This window comes from Eumetopias jubatus, unplaced genomic scaffold (genome assembly GCF_037043125.1).
Source record: "Eumetopias jubatus isolate StellerSeaLion01/CBP00866 unplaced genomic scaffold, mEumJub1_p1.0 scaffold_1, whole genome shotgun sequence".
Lineage (NCBI taxonomy): Eukaryota > Metazoa > Chordata > Mammalia > Carnivora > Otariidae > Eumetopias > Eumetopias jubatus.
The window spans coordinates 108,289,651-108,309,991 of NW_028274807.1; the positions used below are offsets into that span (position 1 = coordinate 108,289,651).

The 20,341-nt window shown below is 36.4% G+C and overlaps 1 pseudogene; it reads right to left on the reverse strand.

Moving 5' to 3' along the window:
• Positions 1 to 2,455: 2,455 nt before the first annotated feature.
• On the reverse strand, positions 2,456 to 3,298 carry LOC114209039 (peptidyl-prolyl cis-trans isomerase FKBP3 pseudogene; annotated as a pseudogene).
• Between the last annotated feature and the right edge of the window lie 17,043 nt (positions 3,299 to 20,341).

Sequence of the window (20,341 nt, forward strand, 5' to 3'; positions counted from 1 at the left end):
GCTCTAGGTAGCATTGACATCTTCACAATGTTTGTTCTTCCAATCCATGAGCATGGAACATTTTTCCATTTCTTTGTGTCTTCTTCAATTTCCTTCATGAGTATTTTATAGTTTTCTGAGCACAGATCCTTTGCCTCTTTGGTTAAATTTATTCCTAGGTATCTTATGGTTTTGGGTGCAATCGTAAATGGGATCAACTCCTTGATTTGTCTCTCTTCTGTCTTGTTGTTTGTGTATAGAAATGCCACTGATTTCTGTGCATTGATTTTATATCCTGCTACTTTACTGAATTCCTGTATGAGTTCTAGCAGTTTTGGGGTGGAGTCTTTTGGGTTTTCCACATACAGTATCATATCATCTGCAAAGAGTGAGAGTTTGACTTCCTCTTTCCCATTTGGATGGCTTTGATTTCTTTTTGTTGTCTGATTGCTGTGGCTAGGACTTCTAATACTATGTTGAATAGCAGTGGTGATAGTGGACATCCCTGCCACGTTCCTGACCATAGGGGAAAAGCTCTCAGCTTTTCCCCATTGAGAATGATATTCGCTGTAGGTTTTTCATAGATGGCTTTTATGATATTGAGGTATGTCCCCTCTATCCCTATACTCTGAAGAGTTTTGATCAAGAAAGGATGCTGTACTTTGTCAAATGCTTTTTCTGCATCTATTGAGAGGATCATATGATTCTTGTTCTTTCTTTTGTTAATGTATTGTATCATGTTGCTTGATTTGCGGATGTTGAACCAACCTTGCAGCCTAGAAATTATAATTCTTAATGGGACAAGGCTATTGAGGATTAAATTAACAAAAGAAGACAATTTCTTGGCCCAGAGTTGAAACACAATGGACACCAAGCTTATTATAACTAAAACTAAATAATCAAAACACAAAGCATTAGTTGGTCATAACCTGTAACATTAAGTGATCACTGATAAATCTAATTTAAAGAAATGATGAGAGAGTGAAGACATTAGCACAATAGTTGGAACTAATGGGTGGAATGTGGACCACCCATTCATTTACCAAAAATTTATTTAATGCATACTATATGCCAGGTATCATTTTAGTTTTAGAGATACAGTAATGAATAAAAAAGATAAGGTTTCTCTTTTTGTAGAGTTTACTTGCTAGTGTGAGCATATACAAAGTTTCAGAAGATGAGGACAATCCAGAAGACTCTGAGAAGAGTATTAATGAGTCCCACCAAGTAGGAGAAACAAGAGGGTGGTTTCTGAGAGGCCAGGTGAAGAGGATTTCAAGGAAGAAGGTGTGATCAACCAGCTACATCTAAGGCAGTCACTAGGTTAAACAAGAAATGACTGAAAACTGAGAAACTGTATTTAAAAATATTGAGGTCTTTGTTGAATTGACAAGAGGACTTTTGGTGGAGTAGTGATTAAAGCCTTATTGGAATGTTCAGGAGAAAATGGGAGAAGTGAAGACTGAGTTTGGCCAACTCTTTTCAGAGTTTTGCTTTGAAGTGAAATAGAGAAAACAAAAGGTTATCAGAGTGTGACGTCAGGACAAAGGACAAGGGAGTTTCTTTGTATTTTTTTTAATTAAATAAAATGGGGGCATTACATGTTTAGATTTTGAGGGGAATGGCCCTCTAGAGAAGGAAAGATGATGATGCAGGAAAGAAAGAAACAAAGCCCTTGAAAAAGGAGGGAGGGGGTGGAATGTAGTGCAACACTGGTTAGGAATGTATTTGCTTGTCTATAGTCTTCAGGGATTAAAAAATATTATAGCTATAGAGTTGTTAGTATATATAATATAATACAATGCAATACATTTATATTTTTTGACAACAGTAATAATCCATGTATTATTGTGAACCCTAAAGTTTGAGCTATTTTGATATTTTTATTGTCAAATAAAATAGAGCAAAGTACACAAGATAAAAATGTAGAACCAAATGATTTATTACCATTTAGGTCAATAAATAAAACACTGACAGTAACCAGAAGTAACCACTGTGCCCTTTCCCAACCATATGCCCCCTTCTCCCCAAAAGTCACCACTTTCCTGACTTTAATGGTAATCATTTCCTTGCATTTCTTTATAGTTAAATCACAAGTATGAATCACTAAACACTATAATTTAGTTTTCACTTTCTTTAAAGATTTTTAATCAATGGAATCATACATATGTACTCTTTTTATATGGTTTCTCTCACTTTATGTTTTTGGGATTCATCCATGCTGTTTCTGTAGATTTCATCACCATTGCTTTTTAGTACTACATTGGATATCATAAGTGTTATCTCCTTTCTTTTGCTTAAGGATATTTATTTTTTTTTCTTTTTATGAATAGTACTGCTATGAACAGTCTTTATTTTTGACACTGAATATGTTTTTATTGAGCCTTTTAGTTTACAACATGAGGTAAAAGGAAAGTCATTTCTCCTTAACCAATATTTTACACAGTTGTAGTAAAATATTTCGAACTTTAGGGAATTATAATGGATTACATATATTAAAAGTTGGGGTTTGGGTAAACAATATCGGAGTTCTTGAATTTTCCAGTTGACTCTTCCCTTACAATAGTAACCAGCTCTAATTAGTTACATAAGTTTCTTCAAGGCCATGTTTTATTGTTGCTGATGTCTTTATATCCGAAGCATTGCTATTTCAGTCAATATCCACTAACTCCACTTCAAAAATGAGTTTTGCATTTGGTGGAATTTTGGCATCAGGCTGTCCTTTCTTTCCATAAGCCCATTCTGGTTCAATCTCTAGTCGAGCCTTTTCTCCTTTACTCATAGTTAAGAGTGCTTCCTTCATCCCATCCTCTGATAACTTTGCCTATTCCAACCTTAAAACTTAAAGGCTTGCCATTTTTCTTCTTCTTTGAACTCGTTTGAATATTATCAAAAACAGTCCCATCCTGTAGTGTTCCTGTATACCAGCAGTGAACAACATCTCCCTTTTTGGGAAAGTTGGTTTTATCTCCTTTTTTAAGAACAGATTTTATATATTTTGGTGGACCCTCATCCAGAGTCTCTTCAGACTTGGTTTCTTTGGGTTTATCTTCATTAAGCTTCACATTTTTCACCTGCTCAGACACTTTACTTATACTTTCAGTACCCTTGAAAGGTTTACTTTCAAAAAGATGGTTGTAGGCTGTAACCAATGGTCCTTGTTAGCTGTCTTGGCCACATTTTTAATGTTTCCTAGTAACTTATGTTCTGCAAGAAACGAATCTGAACCGTGGTCCTGTAGAAACTTGATAATGTCCTTCTTGGGTAGCTGCTCGCTGCATAGCTGCTCCACGGTCCAGGCCCGCGCCATCTTCCCCCGCTGCCTCTCTGCTATGAACAGTCTTGTACTTGTGTCCTGAAATGTGTTTGGTTTTGAACTGGGTATGTACGTAGGTATAAAATTGCTGGGTTATGGGGTGTATGTATCTTCAATTTTGGTAAACAGTGCCTGAGCATTGTCTAAAATGGTTGTACAAAGTTACATGCTCATCAGCATCTGTGTGAGAGTTTCCATTGTGCCATATTCTCTCAAACACTGTATTGCCTGTCCTTTTATCTTTTTTGGTGGATGAAGACAAGTATCTCATTGTGATTTTAAATTGCATTTTTCTGATGATTAATAAAGTTGCTCATCTTTTCATATGTTTATTTTCCCACTTGACAAAAAGCATTTTCTATTGATAGTGTTTTATATGAAAAGAACTTTATAATTTTAATGTGGCCATATTTATGTCTTTTTCTTTATAAGTAATTACTTTTATGTCCTAAAATCTTTTCCAACCCAGATACCATCAAAGATATTCTTTTATGTTATTCTTTGAAGCTTTATTGTTTTATCTATCTATCACAGTTCAATCTTTAATGCCTCTGGATTTACAAATAGTGTCAATATAGTGTGTATACAGTATACAGTAAGGTACTAGTCAAATTTCTTTTTTTTTCTATGTGGATATTCAATAAACCAATTATCATCTATTGGATACAATACATGTATCCTTTACTGCTACTCTGCAGTGACATCTTTGTCATATACCAAGTATTCATTACAGGTGTACATGTATTTCTGGATTTCATATTGGATTCTGATTACCTGTTTATCGATTCTTTCACAAAAAACATGATTTCAGAGTACCTGGGTGGCTCAGTTGGTTAAGCCTCCAACTCTTGATTTCAGTTCAGGTCATGATCTCAGGGTCGTGAGATCGAGTCCTGAGTTGGGCTCTGCCCTGAGCATGGAGCCTGTTTAAAATTCTCTCTCTCTCTCTCTGCCCTTCCCCTCGCTTGTGTGTGCATGGCCCCCCCAAACAAAAACAAAAACAAAAAACCATGATTTCTTGTTACTGTAGCTTTATAACAAATCTTGACATTCAGTATAGGAACACTTTTCACCATATTTTCTATTTTAAGAATGCCTCAACTATTCTTTACTGAATATTTAAGTATTTAAATATCTTGACTATTTTTTACTAGTAAAGAATGTCTTTAATTCTTTGTTGTCATACCTGCTCACTAACTCCAAACATCGAAGCATGTATATCCATGTCAGCTTTTCTAGGTTATCAACAGAAAGATTGATCCTATTCCACCAATACAAAAAGTGCAGAGATATATGTATATATATGGGTTTTTATATGTGTGTGTGTATTTATATGTATATACATGCATATATATGACAGATTTATATCATATAAATATATATCAGGTGTATGACATATTTTTAATGCTCAGAATACTTCAGACATCATTAGTAAAAGCTATAGTTTTTAAATAGTAAATTATTGTTTTCGACTTAGAAAGAAACTTAAGGTCTCATATTTTCTTTTTTCTTGTGTCAGCTTCCTAATATTTTCCCATCCATAAAAAAGCTTTTTTTTTTTTAAAGAGAAATAAACAAAGTCTGATTACTGGCTTATCTTAAGGGGCAGGACTTTGTGTTGATAATATTTGTGTAGAAATAAAGAAAGGGAAAGATAAGGACAATGTCTGCATGCCCCTCTTTCAGTTTAAGGTTGGGATATTGGGTGCTTCTGCCTTGACTTAGAAAATCATGATGAAGGCATAAAAGGCTCTTTTGTGAACTTAGTTATGAATTGTGGAACTCTAGTAGGTTTTGTTCTCTCTCACACAGACACATGTACACACATGCATCCTAAGGAAAAAAAAATTGTGAATTTGATGGGTTGACTGAAGTGTTTACTCTGTGCTCTCTATTTCAGTCCTTTCATGCCTACTTCCCTTCTTCAGCCCAAAGCATCCCGTAAGCCCCAGTGCCCACCTGAGTGCCCAGTCCATGTTTTTCATCTCTACCCCATTCCCTGACACAACACTGGTACCAAGGCATCCTGCCATGATAACATCTGGCAACAATTGCACTTTATATCAGATACAAGTCTCAGCCTTTGGCCTTTGACTCAGACTCTGACTAAAATTACATGAGTAACAATAAAAGAGATGAAAAAGAAGTAGCACCTCCCTACCTCTATAAACTCCTTCTTTCCTTTTTTTTTTAAAGATTTTATTTATTTATTTGACAGAGAGAGAGAGAGAGAGAGAGCACAAGCAGGGGGAGTGGCAGGCAGAGGGAGAAGGAGAGGTACACTCCCTGCTAAGTGAAGAGCTCGATGTGGGGCTCGATCCCAGGACCCTGGGATCATGACCTGAGCCAAAAACAGATGTTTAACTGACTGAGCCACCCAGGAGCCCCCTCCTTCTTTCTTTTTAAAATTTCCTGCCTCCATCTCATTGAGTTGGTAAATCAATTATTGAGTACAGTAAAATTATATCTAAAATATGAACAAGGGGCACTGAGTGTGTTCCAGATGAGATCCTCCTTAAGTAAATGAATATGTTTTATAGTTTAGCTGGCTTGGGATCTTTCTGCTTTTCTGGGTTTTGGATGTTTGAGGTTATTAGGTAGTTGGTTTCTAGAGAAGTGGAATAGTAACATGTTAGACTTTGAATATCTATCTTGTAGGCCTTTGTAAACAATCTTATTTGTGAACCAAGTAAACAAAACAGGGATTGACATTTCTAACCATGAGAAACTGACATTTCTAATCATGTTTCAAGGAAAAATAAACTCAAAACATATTTAAAATATCGATTTCTTGACACTTCTTTGTATCAGTGTTTTGAAGTGATTTACATGTCATTATAAAGCCTGACCTTAATAATCATCTTATTTTACTTTTTTAAAATTTTTTAAAAATTATATTTTTAGAGAGAGAGTGTGGGTGTGCGAGAATGAATGGGAGTGGGGAGGGTCAGAGAGAGAGAGAGAGAGAGAGAGAGAGAATCCCCAGCAGGTTCCACGCTTAGCTCAGAGCCCCATGTGAGGCCCGAACTTACAATCCTGAGATTATGACCTAAGCTGAAATCAAGAGTCAGATGCTTAGCCGACTGAGCCACCAAGGTGCCCCCTAACAATCATTTTAAAACACAATTTAGTCTTTAAGAAATTACTGGAAGTAAATAGAATATAATAGTTTGGGGAATAAGCCTGTCAAAATTAAAATGATAAATATTTTCTTTTATTAGAGTAAAAGCTCTGAGTTTATCTGAATTTAACATATCTCAAACATGGCATGTGGCTGCATTTTAATTTCCCAAATTTAACTAGAGTTTCCTGTGGATTCTCAAGGATGAGTTTAAAGCAAAATACCATCTCCTTGGTATTCCTCCATGAGGGTCTTTGAAAATGATTAGGCATCATCAGAGTTTTCAGATACAGGTTTTGGGAAAGTAAGAATACTATACAACAAAAGAAGCACTGGCATATATAAAAGAAGTCTTTGTAATCTCTACTAATGACCTAGTTTGATGTAAGGACCATTTACTTTACATCATCTTCTGATTAAAACTCAGTTTTTTATATGGGATGTTATTTGTTTCTAGAATCATGATAGTTGGGTATTCTCCTTTCAGAGTTCGAAAAGGAAGCAGTTATTATAATGTTGTAGCTGAGATCCAGTAGTTTTTTTTTATTTTGGGAAGGAACTGGTGCTCAGAAAGGAAAATATCTATGCTGACTTGCTTCAAACCTGCAGAGATCTAAGTACGTTGTGATATGAAGAAAGCCCATTTTAGCTGAAATAAAGTATCTCATATTTAGAAAGACCCATTTAAAAAAATCACGATTTCATCACTTACTAGCTTGGTTGCATTAAGGGTTTTAGTTACTGTCTAAAAGTCTTGATTTTTCACGTTATAATGTGAATTATTACAACCTGTTTCATAGGAAAACCACACAGATTATGGCGTTGTAGAGTGTCTTAAATAACATGCCATTCACAAGGGAAGTTAGTAACCATGTTTAAGAATGACCTGTGCTGCTAGCAGTGACTCTCAAGAATAAGTGTTTTATTGGGTTCTTAAAAGATAACTAGTTACACACAATTGAGGCTTAAATTATTCCTGTTTGTGGTAACAACAATAAACTTCACCAAACATTTCACTTACTTCCCTATATTTCCTGGTGTCCTTGTAGTTAGGCAGAGCCTTATGATTAGTTCTGGCCAAGGAAATGTTAGTTGGGTGACCTGTGTGACTTATAGGGAGGAAGCAGTGAAAAAGCAGAAAGATTCAAGACTTTGCAGCTCTTAGCCATGCCATAGTAACTAAGATTACTGGGTTTTAGATGGTGAAGCTACATGATGGTGGAGTCCCTGAGTCCCTGCCTGACAATGTGGAATTGAGTCCCCCACCAAACTGCAATGAATGTATAGTATGAGCAGGAAATTAACCTTTGTTGTGTTAGTCCATTAGGATTTAGGGCTTAATTTATTACGATGGCATAAAATAGCCCATTGTGAGCAATACCCTGGTTTAGAGTGGCCACATTTTCAGATATTTTTTCCCTTATGAGTTGTTAATTTTTTTAAAATATTTTATTTATTTATTTGACAGAGAGAGGCACAGCAAGAGAGGGAACACAAGCAGGGAGAGTGGGAGAGGGAGAAACAGGCCTCCCGTCGAGCAGGGAGCCTGATGTGGGGCTCGATCCCAGGACCCTGGGACCATGACCGAGCCGAAGGCAGGTGCTCAACGACTGAGCCACCCAAGCGCTCCATGAGTTGTTAAATTTAATTAATGGATTTTTAAACATTTTTTATTGACATATAATATATTATTTGTTTCAGGGGTACAGGTCTGTGATTCATCAGTCTTACACAATTCACAGCGCTCACCATAGCACGTACCCTCCCCAGTGTCCATCACCCAGCCACCCCATCCCTCCCACTGCCTCCACTCCAGCAACCCTCAGTTTGTTTCCTGAGATTAAGAGTCTCTTACAGTTTGTCTCCCTCTCTGGTTTCATCTTGTTTCATTTTTCCCTCCCTTCCCCTATGATCCTCTGTCTTGTTTCTCAAATTCCTCATATCAGTGAGATCATATGATAATTGTCTTTCTCCAATTGACTTATTTCACTTCGCATAATATCCTCTAGTTCCATCCATGTCATTGCAAATGGCAAGATTTCTTTTTTTTGATGGCTGCATAATATTCCATTGTGTATATATACCACATCTTCTTTATCCGTTCATCTGTTGATAGACATCTAGGCTCTTTCCATAGTTTGGCTGTTGTGGACATTGCTGCTATAAACTTTGGAGTGCATGTGCCCCTTCTGATCACTACATTTGCATCTTTGGGGTAAATATCCAGTAGTGCAATTGTTGGGTCATAGGGTAGCTCTATTTTCAATTTTTTGAGGAACCTCCATACTGTTTTCCAGAGTGGCTGCACCAGCTTGCATTCCCACCATCAGTGTAAGAGGGTTCCCCTTTCTCCGCATCCTTGCCAACATCTGTCATTTCCTGACTTGTTAATTTGGTGTGAGGTGGTATTTCACTGTGGTTTTGATTTGGATTTGGATTTCCCTGATGCTGAGTGTTATTGAACACCTTTTCATGTGTCTGTTGGCCATTTGGATGTCTTCTTTGCAGAAATGTCTGTTCATGTCTTCTGCCCATTTCTTGACTGGATTATTTGTTTTTTGGTGTTGAGTTTGAGAAGTTCTTTATAGATCTTGAATACTAGCCCTTTATCTGATATGTCACTTGTAAATATCTTCTCCCATTCTGTCAGTTGTTTTTTGGTTTTGTTGACTGTTTCCTTTGCTGTGCAAAAGCTTTTTAATTTGATGAAGTCCCAGTAGTTCATTTTTGCCCTTGTTTCCTTTGTCTTTGGCAATGTTTCTAGGAAGAAGTTGCTGTGGCTGAGGTCGAAGAGGTTGCTGCCTGTTTTCCTCAAGGATTTTGATGCATTCCTGTCTTAAATTTAGGTCTTTCATCCACTTTGAGTCTATTTTTGTGTGTGCTGTAAGGAAATGGTCCAGTTTAATTCTGCATGTGGCTGTCTAATTTTCCCAACACCATTGTTAAGAATTAGATTACATGCGCTGAGATTTCCACATTAACAAATTTATGGAATAGTTATTAAGTATTATTCTGTAAGCTTTCATGTAACATTAACATGTTCAAAGGCCAGTAAAAATGAGGGTTAAGATCAGGAAAACCTGTAAGCACATCCTTGAGTGCATTAATGAGCATAGGTGACCACACTTACACTGACAAAATAGGTTGGTTACTAAAATTTATGGTTATATTTTGAGTTTGCATAGCATTTTGTAAAGTACCCAGTTCACTACTTATCTTCAGATTAAATTCTGGATCCAGGTGATGCTAAACTCCGTGGAGACACATCTAAGAATAGCATATTGAATTATAAGTGGACTTGAACTTCAATTTTAAGTAGTTAAAATCCTCTTCCTGAAAGCAAAAAGGACCCTCAAAATATCTATTGTATTTATAAAAAGATAAAATTTCCATTAATACTTAAAGAAAGCTTCAAAGCAACTCAGAAACATTAATTAACTGAGCATTGGAGCATGCCTATGAAGTAGGAAGAAACTATTTGTACTCTTTTTAGGCCAAGAAAAGGCAGAGGATAGTAACTAGATCACCTGAAGATAATTAATTTAGTAGTAAGATGAATAGGCTTTTATTTCTAGAAATTAGACCCCATGGGGGTCTTCCAGCAGAAGATAGGAGTGCTGACTGCACCAGAGAAACCTGATCTCATGTCCCAACCCTGCTCCACTGATTTCCAGTGTGATCTTGGACAAATTTACTTCCATGTAAATAGAATAATTGTATCTTAAAAGGTAACATATGACTTAAATGGCAATGTAGACAAAGCATTTCACATAGTGACTGACCCATTGCAGGCATATTGTAAATGGAGTATCTAATCTTTTATTTATTTACCATTTATTCCATTAAGAGAGCTAATGAATTCACTTTTGAGGGTACAGAGCAATCAAAACAGATGTCATCATTTTAGCCATCAGGTAACTCTCAGTTGATATTGTTCTGAATGTACATGTGAACTATTTATTTAACAAACTGCACTATCTTAGGGTCCATCAGATTTTACAATTCTTCTCATATCTGATCCAGAGTCTCTGAACCAAAAGGAATCACTTTCAATTTACTGAGGATTAAGACAGACTCCCAATTTGAAAGCAACAGTGAATCGGCAAAGATGCTTTAGAATTGTCGCCACAAATAATTTATTTTACGATTCTATCCTTGATTTAAAATTTACATTATGGACTCAGGATCCCCATATGAAGAATCCTTAAAAGTCTAATTCCTTATTTGCTATTCTGGAGATATAAGCTAAATAACTCCCATTCATGAAGTTACATTTTCAGGACTGGTTAGTTTAGGCACAATGCTGAGATATGTAAGGAAGAAACACTGTTTTTGTGACCGAAGTCATCTACTTTAATTAACAATAGATTAGGAAAAAGAATTTACTGACATTTTGTTTCAAGCTTTAGGAAACCTTTCAGGCTATGCATACTGTAATTGTATTGTAATTTTTATTTGAAGGGAAATTAAATTTAAAAAAATTTTAAATTAAAAAAATTTTAGTTGAAGTATATATACATTTATACATATGTATACTTCACATATATATTGTATACACACACACACACACACACACACATATATATATATAATATATATTTGAGACAGAGCAAGAGGGAGAGAGAACACAGAGGGAGAGGGAGGAGAAGACTCTCCACTTAGCAGGGAGCCCAAAGTGGGGCTCGATCCCAGGACTCTGGGATCATGACCTGAGCTGAAGGCAGACACTTAACTGACTGAGCCAGCTAGGTGCCCCTAGTTGAAGTAAAATTGACATACAATCTTACCTTAATTTCAGGTGTACAACATACTGATTTGACAAAATAATTTTTTTATTTCTTGTTTGTTTGGACTTTTCTTGCCTCTTTCTTTGGTCTATTGTTCCTATGCTTATTCTTAAAAAAATATTTTAGCTTTGTTTCCTCTAGTCTCCATGACAGAAATCAGATTTAAAAGCTTTTTAACATAAAATTCCACATTGCAGAGAAAGATCACAAGGTTATGTTAATCTGTAAAGAAGAGTTGTAATTTATGTCTGTTATCTCCTCTGTGGCCTCCTGTCTAAATCACACACCCTCTTTGGTTGACCTCAAACTCTTCCTTCCAATATACACTGTAATTCTGTAATATAGCTCTTTACTTTCTCTATAAATAGAAAGCAAAGCTCTTGCCAAATAATACAGACTATGCTGTGGTTGTGAGATCTGTGGAGATCAGGGGAACCCAAGGTCATCTATTCAGACACCTATTCTGCACATAATGAAATTGAGACACAGATCATAATGGTATCCAAAGACCAGCAGCCAATGTGAGGCAAAGATGAGATTTGGACTACCTTTACTTTTGGGAAAAGAAACAAAAAAGCATCTACTTTACAACTTTATTTTTATTAGTAGGACTGTATATTGTTGGAAAGATTTAGTTTGTTGGAGTTAGCAACTCCATTGTTAGCAAAATGGTGGCATAAGAATTTCTACCCCTCATCCTCCTCTAACCTCCACCAGAAACATTAATTTGAATAAGTATCTGTGCATAAAAATACCTTCACAAGAACCAAGGATTCCAAGTGAAGGATTACAGCACCTGGGTAAAGCACAGAAATAGGAAAGAGCAGGTTAAGGAGGGTAGAAAAATAGACTCACACTACCCCCTTTACCCCAGCCTGGGCAGAGAAAGGCAGAGAGAGAGACACCTTTCTCATAGAGGACAGTAAAATGTGCCAGGTTTCATAATGGATTCCAAATCCAGCCAGCCCTAGCATCAGGCCAATTCCTACAGCCCTAGATGACTCGCTGTGGGCTCTCATGAACCACTGTCAGCCCCAGCAGTACCAGGCTTCTGGCAGACCCCTATGCATCTGGGCCCTAGAGTCATCCTGTTGCTTCTGGCTCCTGTGGCAGCTCCTGTGGCAACAGGCTATCAAGAGGCTCCTGTGAACTCAGACCCACATTTCAATCTGGCACCTGCCAGCTCCAGCAAACCCAGGTATCTCCCGTGGCCCCAGGTCACATTGTTAGTACCAGTTTTCCTCGAGAGGGAGGTCCTGTGAATCTAGACCATTGGCTCACCCCCAGAACTTCTGGCTCTGGCAACCCCAGGCACCTGCCATGACACCCAGCAGCTTCTTTGGTTCTCAGAGAGCCCCTGTGAACCCAGGTTCCTGGCCTGCACAGGCATTGGCCCAGGCCAATAACCTGGACAGCTTAGTATCCATAGGTGGCTTCCACAGCTCCAGGCAGCTTCCTTGGCTCCAGGCTCCTGGAGGACTCCTATGAACACTGCCTCCCAATCCATTCCAGTACCTTCCAGCTCCTACAGACCCAGCCAGATCCAATGACCCCAGGTTCCCAGCCTACCTCACTACCAACTGATTCCCATGGCACCAGGTACCTGCAAGACCCTGTGAGTCCAGGTTTCTAGCTCACCCCAGCACTGGGCCTCTCTTCTGATCCTGGGTGGTTCCTATGGCCTCAGGATCCCAATCAGTGCCCATGAATGCAGGCTTCAGTGGGGCACTTGTGAACCCAGGATTCTGGTGGAGTCGAACACCAGGTTGACTACTGCCATCCCAGGCTTTTGACCCACCCCAGCAGAAGGCTGCCTACAAAGTCCACCATAAGCATACCTGTGGACACCATCAGACTGCCCTCCCAGAATCTCTGGATAAGCTGACTGGTGAAGAGCTTTGCTTGTGAAGGCACTTCATAAAGACTGGAAGAGGAGCCTATATCCATAAATGTGTACATACAAATGTAAGGCCACAAAGATCACGAAAAATCCAGGAAACATGACACCACAAAAGAAAACTAAGAAAATTCCAATGCCTGACTCCCAAAGAAATGAAGGTCTCTAAACTGTGTGACAAAGAATTTAGAATAATCCTCTCAAGGAAACTCAATGAATTACAAGAAAACACAGAACTAAATGAAATGAAGATAACAATGCCTAAACAAAAGTTCAACAACAAAAAAGAAACCATTAAAAAAATCAAGCAGAAATCCTAGACTTGAAGACTACAATGACTGAACTGAAGAATTTAGTAAAAATCTTCAACAATAGACTTGACCAAGCAGAAGAAAAAAATAGAGAACTGAAAGACAGGCCATTTGAAATCATACAATCAGAGAAGCAAAAAGAAAGAATGAAAAAGCCTGTGTGAATTATGCAATACTATTAAAATTAAAATAAACAATCTATATATTATTGAAGTCCCAGAAGGAGAGGAGACAGAGAAAAGAGCAGAAAGCTTATTTAAGGAAATAATGGCTGAAAATTTCCCAAATCTGGGGAGAGATTTTAGATACTTCTAGATAAGTTCAAGAAGCTAATATGTCATCCTCAAATTTTAGTCCCCAAAGATCTTCTTCAAGATGCATTATAATAAAACTGTCTAAAATCAAAGACAAAAAGAAAATTTAAAAAGCAGCAAGTGAAATAAAATTTCTCATATGTAAGGGAAACCCTATAAAACTATCAGCAGACAGCTCAGCAGAAACTTACAGGCCAGGAGAGAATAGGATGATATACTGAAAGTGCTGAAAGGAAAAAACTGCCAATAAAGAACTTTACTCAGAAAAGTTGTCATTCAGGGGTGGAAAGATAAGGACTTTGACCAATAAATAAAAGCTGAGGGAGTTCATCGTCACAAGACCTGCTTTATAAGAAATGCTGAAACTTCATCAAGTAGAAGATTAAACATGCTAACTAGTGATAAGAAAACATGAAATATCAAGCATGCTGGTAAGACAAGTATGTTATCAGATTAAAAATATTCCAATACTGAGGGCAGTGCCCCTTCTTTCGCTCCAGGCATAGGGGAGTCTCCTTTAATCAAAAATGTAAATAAAATCCAGGGCATGACAACAATAACCAAAATGTCCAGGATAAGATTTTTTTTTAATCACATTTATCAATAACAAGGTAAATCTCTATCTGAGTGAGAAAAGATAATCAACAAATGTTAAGACCAAGAAGATACAGATGTTCGAATTATTCAACTAAGATTTTAAAGCAGTCAGTCTAAAAATACTTCTTTGAGCAATTATGGACACACTTGAAACAAATGAAAGACTAGAAAATCTTAGCAAAGAAATAAAAGATGTAAAGAAGAACCAGATTCAAGTTTTAGAACTGAAAAATACAATGATTGAAATTAAAAGCTCAATGGATGGGCTCAAAAAATATATAATACTGTGTGTGTTAATCACTGAACTCTACTATAAAAGTTTAAAGGAGAAAAGTATAAAAAATAAGTATAGCTACAATAATTTATTAATGGACACACAATATAAAGAGAGGGAAGTTATGACATAAAAAACATATAAGTTAGGGGGGAAGGATAAAAGGGGAAAGTGTTTGTATGCAAAGTTAAGTTATTATCAGTGTAAAACAGACATATCTATGAAGTGTTTTATGTAAGCCTCATGGTAACCACAAAGCAAAAACCTACAGTAGTTTTGTGAAAGACAAAGAGAAACGAATCTAAGCATAGAGAGTCATCAAATCATAAAGGAAGAGAGCAAGAGGAACAAAGGAACAGAGGAATTACAACAAAGCCAGAAGACAATAAACAAAATGGCAATAGTAAGCCATTAACTGTCAATAATTACTTCACATGTAAATGGACTAAATTCTCCAATCAAAAGGCATAGAGTGGCTAAATGGATTAAAAACAAAACTCAATTATATGCTGCCTATAAGAGACTCACTTTAGCTTTAAGGACACACATAGACTCAAAGTGAAACAATGGAAAAAGATTTTCTGGGCAAATGGAAAAGAAAAGAGAACAGGGGCAGCTATATTTATATCAGATGAAATCAACTTAAAGTCAAAATATTAACAAGACGGGTGCCTGGGTGGCTCAGTGGTTAAGCATCTGCCTTCAGCTCAGGTCATAATCCCAGGGTCCTGGGATTGAGCCCAACATCAGGGCTCCCTGCTCTGCTGGGAGCCTGCTTCTTCTTCTCCCTCTGTCACTCCCCCTGCTTGTTCTCTCTCTCTCTGTCAAATAAATAAATAAAATCTTTAAAAACAAACAAACAAAACAAAACAAAATATTAACAAGGACAAAGAAGGTCATTATATAATGATAAAGAGATGAACTCATCAAAAGAATATATAACAATTATAAATATATATGCACCCAACATTGGAGTACCTAAATATATTAAGCAAGTACTAACAGATTTGAAGGGAGATATAGACAACAATACAATAATACTAGGGAACTTCAATGGATATTATATCCACACAGAAAATCAATAAGGAAACATTGAACTTAAACTATACCTTAGACCAAATGTACCTAACAGTCATATACATAATATTCCATCCAACAACCGCAGAATACACATTCTTCTCAAGGGTACAGGGAATATTCTGCAGGATAGATCATATGTTAATGTAAGAAGATTGAAATCATATCTAGTATATTTTCTGAATACAATGGTATGGAACTAGAAATCAGTAACAGGAGGAAAACTGGAAAATTCACAAATAAATGGAAGTGAAACAACACATTCTTAAACAATCTATAGGTCAAAGAAGAAATCAAAAGAGACATGAAAAATTATCTTGAAACCAACAAAAATGGAAACACAATGTATCAGAACTCATGGGATGCAGGAAAAGCAGTTATAAGAGGAAGTTTTTTTTTAAAGATTTTATTTATTTCAGACAGAGAGAGAAGAGGAAGTTTATAGTGATAAATGTCTACATTAAGAAAGAAGAAAGATCACAAATAAACAATCAAACTTTACACCTCAAGGAGATAGAAAAGAACAAACTAAGCCCAGAGTTAGCATAAGGAAAGAAATAACAGAGATCAGAGCAGAAGTAATTGAAATAGAGATCAGAAAAACAACAGAAAAGATCAATAAAGATAAGAGCTGGTTTCTAGAAAAGATAAAATTGATAAATTCTTAGACTAACAAAAAAAAGATGTAAATAAATAAAATGAGAAATGAAGAGGAAACATTACAACTGAGAGCGCAGAAATACAAAGGATCATAAGAGGCCACTATGGACAATTATACACAAATTAGATAACCCAGAAGAAATGGATAATTCCTAGAAACATTCAACCTACCAAGACTGAATCATAAAGAGATAGAAAATTTAAACAGACTCATAACGAGTGAAGAGATTGATTCAGTAATTAAAAACCTTCCAACCAAGAAAAGCCCAGGACCAAAGGGTTTCATGGTGAATTCTACTAAATATTTAAAGAACAATTAATGCCAATTCTTCTGAACTCTTCCAAAAAGACGAAGATGAAGGAACACTCCCAAACTCATATTTTGAGGCCAGCATTTCCTGGATAACAAAGACAGTTAAGAACACTACAAGAAAAGAAAATTTTAGGCCAGTATCTGTGGTGAATATAAATGCAAAAGTTCTCCACAAACCATTAGAAAGCAAAATTCAGCAGTACATTAAAAGGATCATACTCCATGATCAAGGAGGATTTATCCCTCAGATGCAAGAATGATTCAACTTATGCAAATTAATAAATGTGATATACCACACTAATAGAAAGATAAAAATACTATGATCACCTCAATAGATGCAATAAATGTGGTTGATGAAATTCAACATCCATTCAAGATAAAAAACTCCTAACATATGATGTATAAAAGAAATGTACATCAACATAATAAAGGCCATATATAAGAAACCCATAATAAACATCATACTCAACAGTGAAAGTTTGAAAGCTTTCTCACTAAGATCAGGAACAAGACAAGGGTGCCTACTCTCAGCACTCCTGTTTACTACTACTGGAAGTCCTAGGCAGAGCAGTCAAGCAAGAAAAAGAAAAAAAGGCATCCAAATCAGAAAAGAAGAAGTAAAACTGTATTTGCAAATAATATAATCTTATATAGAAAGAACCTAAAGACTACACCAAAATCTATTAGAATTAATCAACAAATACAGTAAAGTTGCAGGGTGCAAAATTAACATCCCAAAATGAGTTGCATTTCTGTACACTAATAAGGCACTATCTGAAAAAGAAATAAACATTCTCATGTACAGTAGCATTAAAAAATCACACATTTAGGCATAAATTAAACCCAGGAGGTAAAAGATCTGTACCTGAAAGTTATAAGACATCGAGGAAAGAAATTGAAGAAGACACAAATAAATGAAAAGACATTCCATTTTCATGGATCAGAACTTAATATTGTTAAAATGTCCATACTACTCCAAAGCCATCTACAGATTTAATGTAATCCCTATTAAAATTCCAATGAACTTTTTATGGAAATAGAAAAAAAATTCCTAAACATGGCATAAACATAGACACATAAACACATAAACATAGACACATAGACACAAAAATAAACTCTTGCATGTACAGTAAACTAATATTTAACAAGGGAGCCAAGAAGACTCAATGAGGAAAGGATAGTGTCTTCAATGACTGGGGTTGGGAAAACCGGATAACCACATGCAGAAGAATTAAATTGACCCCCTCCTCATACCACTCACAAAAATTAACTTGAAATAGATTAAAGACTTAAATGTGAAAAATCCTAGAAGAAAACTAGGGAATAATCTACTTGACAATGGTCTTGGCAAGGACTTTTTGGATTTGACACCAGCAGTACAAGCAAGGAAAGTAAAAATAAACAAGTGAGACTACATCAAATTAAAATGCTTCTGCTTTTATTAAAAGAAACAATCCGCAAAACAAGGCAACCTACAGAATGTGAGAAAATCTTTGCAAACCATCTATCTGATAAGAAGTTAATATCCAAAATACATAAGGAATTCATACAACTCAATAGCAAACAAACAAATAAACCAAAAAACCAAAAGCAAAAACAAAAACCCAAATAACCCAGTCTGATTAAAAAATGGGCAAAGGACCTGAACAGACATTTTCCCAAAGAAGACATAATACATGGCCAACTGATACATGAAAAGATGCTCAACATCACTAATCATCAGAGAAATGCAAATTGAAATCACAATGACCTATCATCTTACAACTCTTAGAATAGCTATTACCAAAAAGATAAGCAACAACAAGTCTTGACAAGGCTGTGGAGAAAAGAGAACTCTTGTGCACTGTTGGTGGAAATGTAAATTTGTGCAGCCACTATGGAAAACAGTATGGAGTTTCCTCAAACAAATTAAAAATAGAACTACCATATGATCTAGCAATTCCAGTTCTTGGTATATATTTGAAGGAAATCAAAGCACTATCTTGAAGAGATAACTGCACCCCCCTGTTCATTGCAGTTATTATTCACAGTAGCCAAGACATGGAAACAACCTAAGTGTCCATCAACAGATGAATAGATAAGAAAATGTGGTACATATAGGTAATGGAATATTATTCAGCCATAAAAAAGGAGATCCTGTCTTTTGAGACAACATGGGTTGAACTTGAGGACATAATGCTAAGTGAAATAAGTCAGATAGAGAAAGGCAAATACTTATGTTTTCACTTATATGTGGAATCTGAAAAAGCTGAACCGCAAATAGTAGAATGGTGGTTGCCAGGGACTGGGGGTGAGGGAAACAGAGAGATGTTGGTAAAAGGGTACAAACTCCCAGATATCAGATGAATAAGTTTTGGGAATCTAATACAATGTGGGGAGTATAATAAACAATATTGTATTATATACTTGAAACTTGTTGGGAGAGTAGATTTTAAAAAGTTGACACCACAGAGGTGCCTTGGTGGCTCAGTTGTTAAGCGTCTACCTTTGGCTCAGGTCATGATCCCAGGGTCCTGGGATCGAACCCCACATCGGGCTCCCTGCTCAGCGGGGATCCTGCTTCTCCCTCTCCCACTCCCCCTGCTTGTGCTCCTGCTCTCGCTATCTCTCTCTCTGTCACATAAATAAATAAAATCTTAAAAAAAAAAATTAAGGAAATCAACCTTTAAAATAAAAAGTTGGCACCACAAAAAAAAAGGTAGTCATGTGATGCGATAGAGGTGTTAACCTTAATGTGGTACTTATTTTGTAATATATATGTGTATCAAATGATCACATTGTATACCTAAATTTAATATGTTATATGTCAATAATAATATTTCAATAAAGCTGGGGTGAAAAAGAGGAAGATTTAGTTGGTTGGGACTGACCCTGTGACTGATCATTACTCAAATGTACCGAATAGGCAGTAAATGTAATACCATGGGTCTCCTTCACATTTAGTGCACTCAGCCTTATAGGCAGATCTTGGTTAGAAATACAGAAGACTCGAGACAGTAAATACTGAATACTCTTACATAATCTCATGTAACAGTCAGGAAGATCCTTGATCTTATATACTTTCATTTGAACGTGGCAAGAAATTTAGCATTGGGCAAACTCAACAACAGTGGTTCATATAATGTAGTATGGGTCAAATTGATAACAGAAGATTCCTAATTTGCTTCATGTAAAATTTTGTGTGCAATTAGCTGAATAGAGAAAAACTATCTTCTTCAACCAATCCCGCATTTTTCTTATTTCCCAAGAAAAACTGCTTGAATATGCAGAAGTTTCTCAAGACTGAATGCATCTTGCAGACAGTTTGTGTCTAACATTTGGCAAACTTTATGAGACACTAATTTCAGAAAAGTCCCCAATTTTAGTCCTCAGATCTCAATGCTGCTTGCCGTTCTATTCTTCTGATATGCAAAGCCAAACTGTCAAAGCAGATTCTGAACATTTGGGAAGTGTTTCTGATAGGAGACAATCTTTTCACTTGAAAGTGGAACTGAATCTATATTTAAACATGAGATGTGTTATTTTTTTTTTTTTTAAGATTTTATTTATTTATTTGACAGAGAGAGGCAGCCCAAGAGGGAACACAAGCAGGGGGAATGGGAGAGGGAGAAGCAGGCTTCCCGCCGAGGAGGGAGCCCGATGCGGGGCTCGATCCCAGGACTCTGGGACCATGACCTGAGCCGAAGGCAGACGCT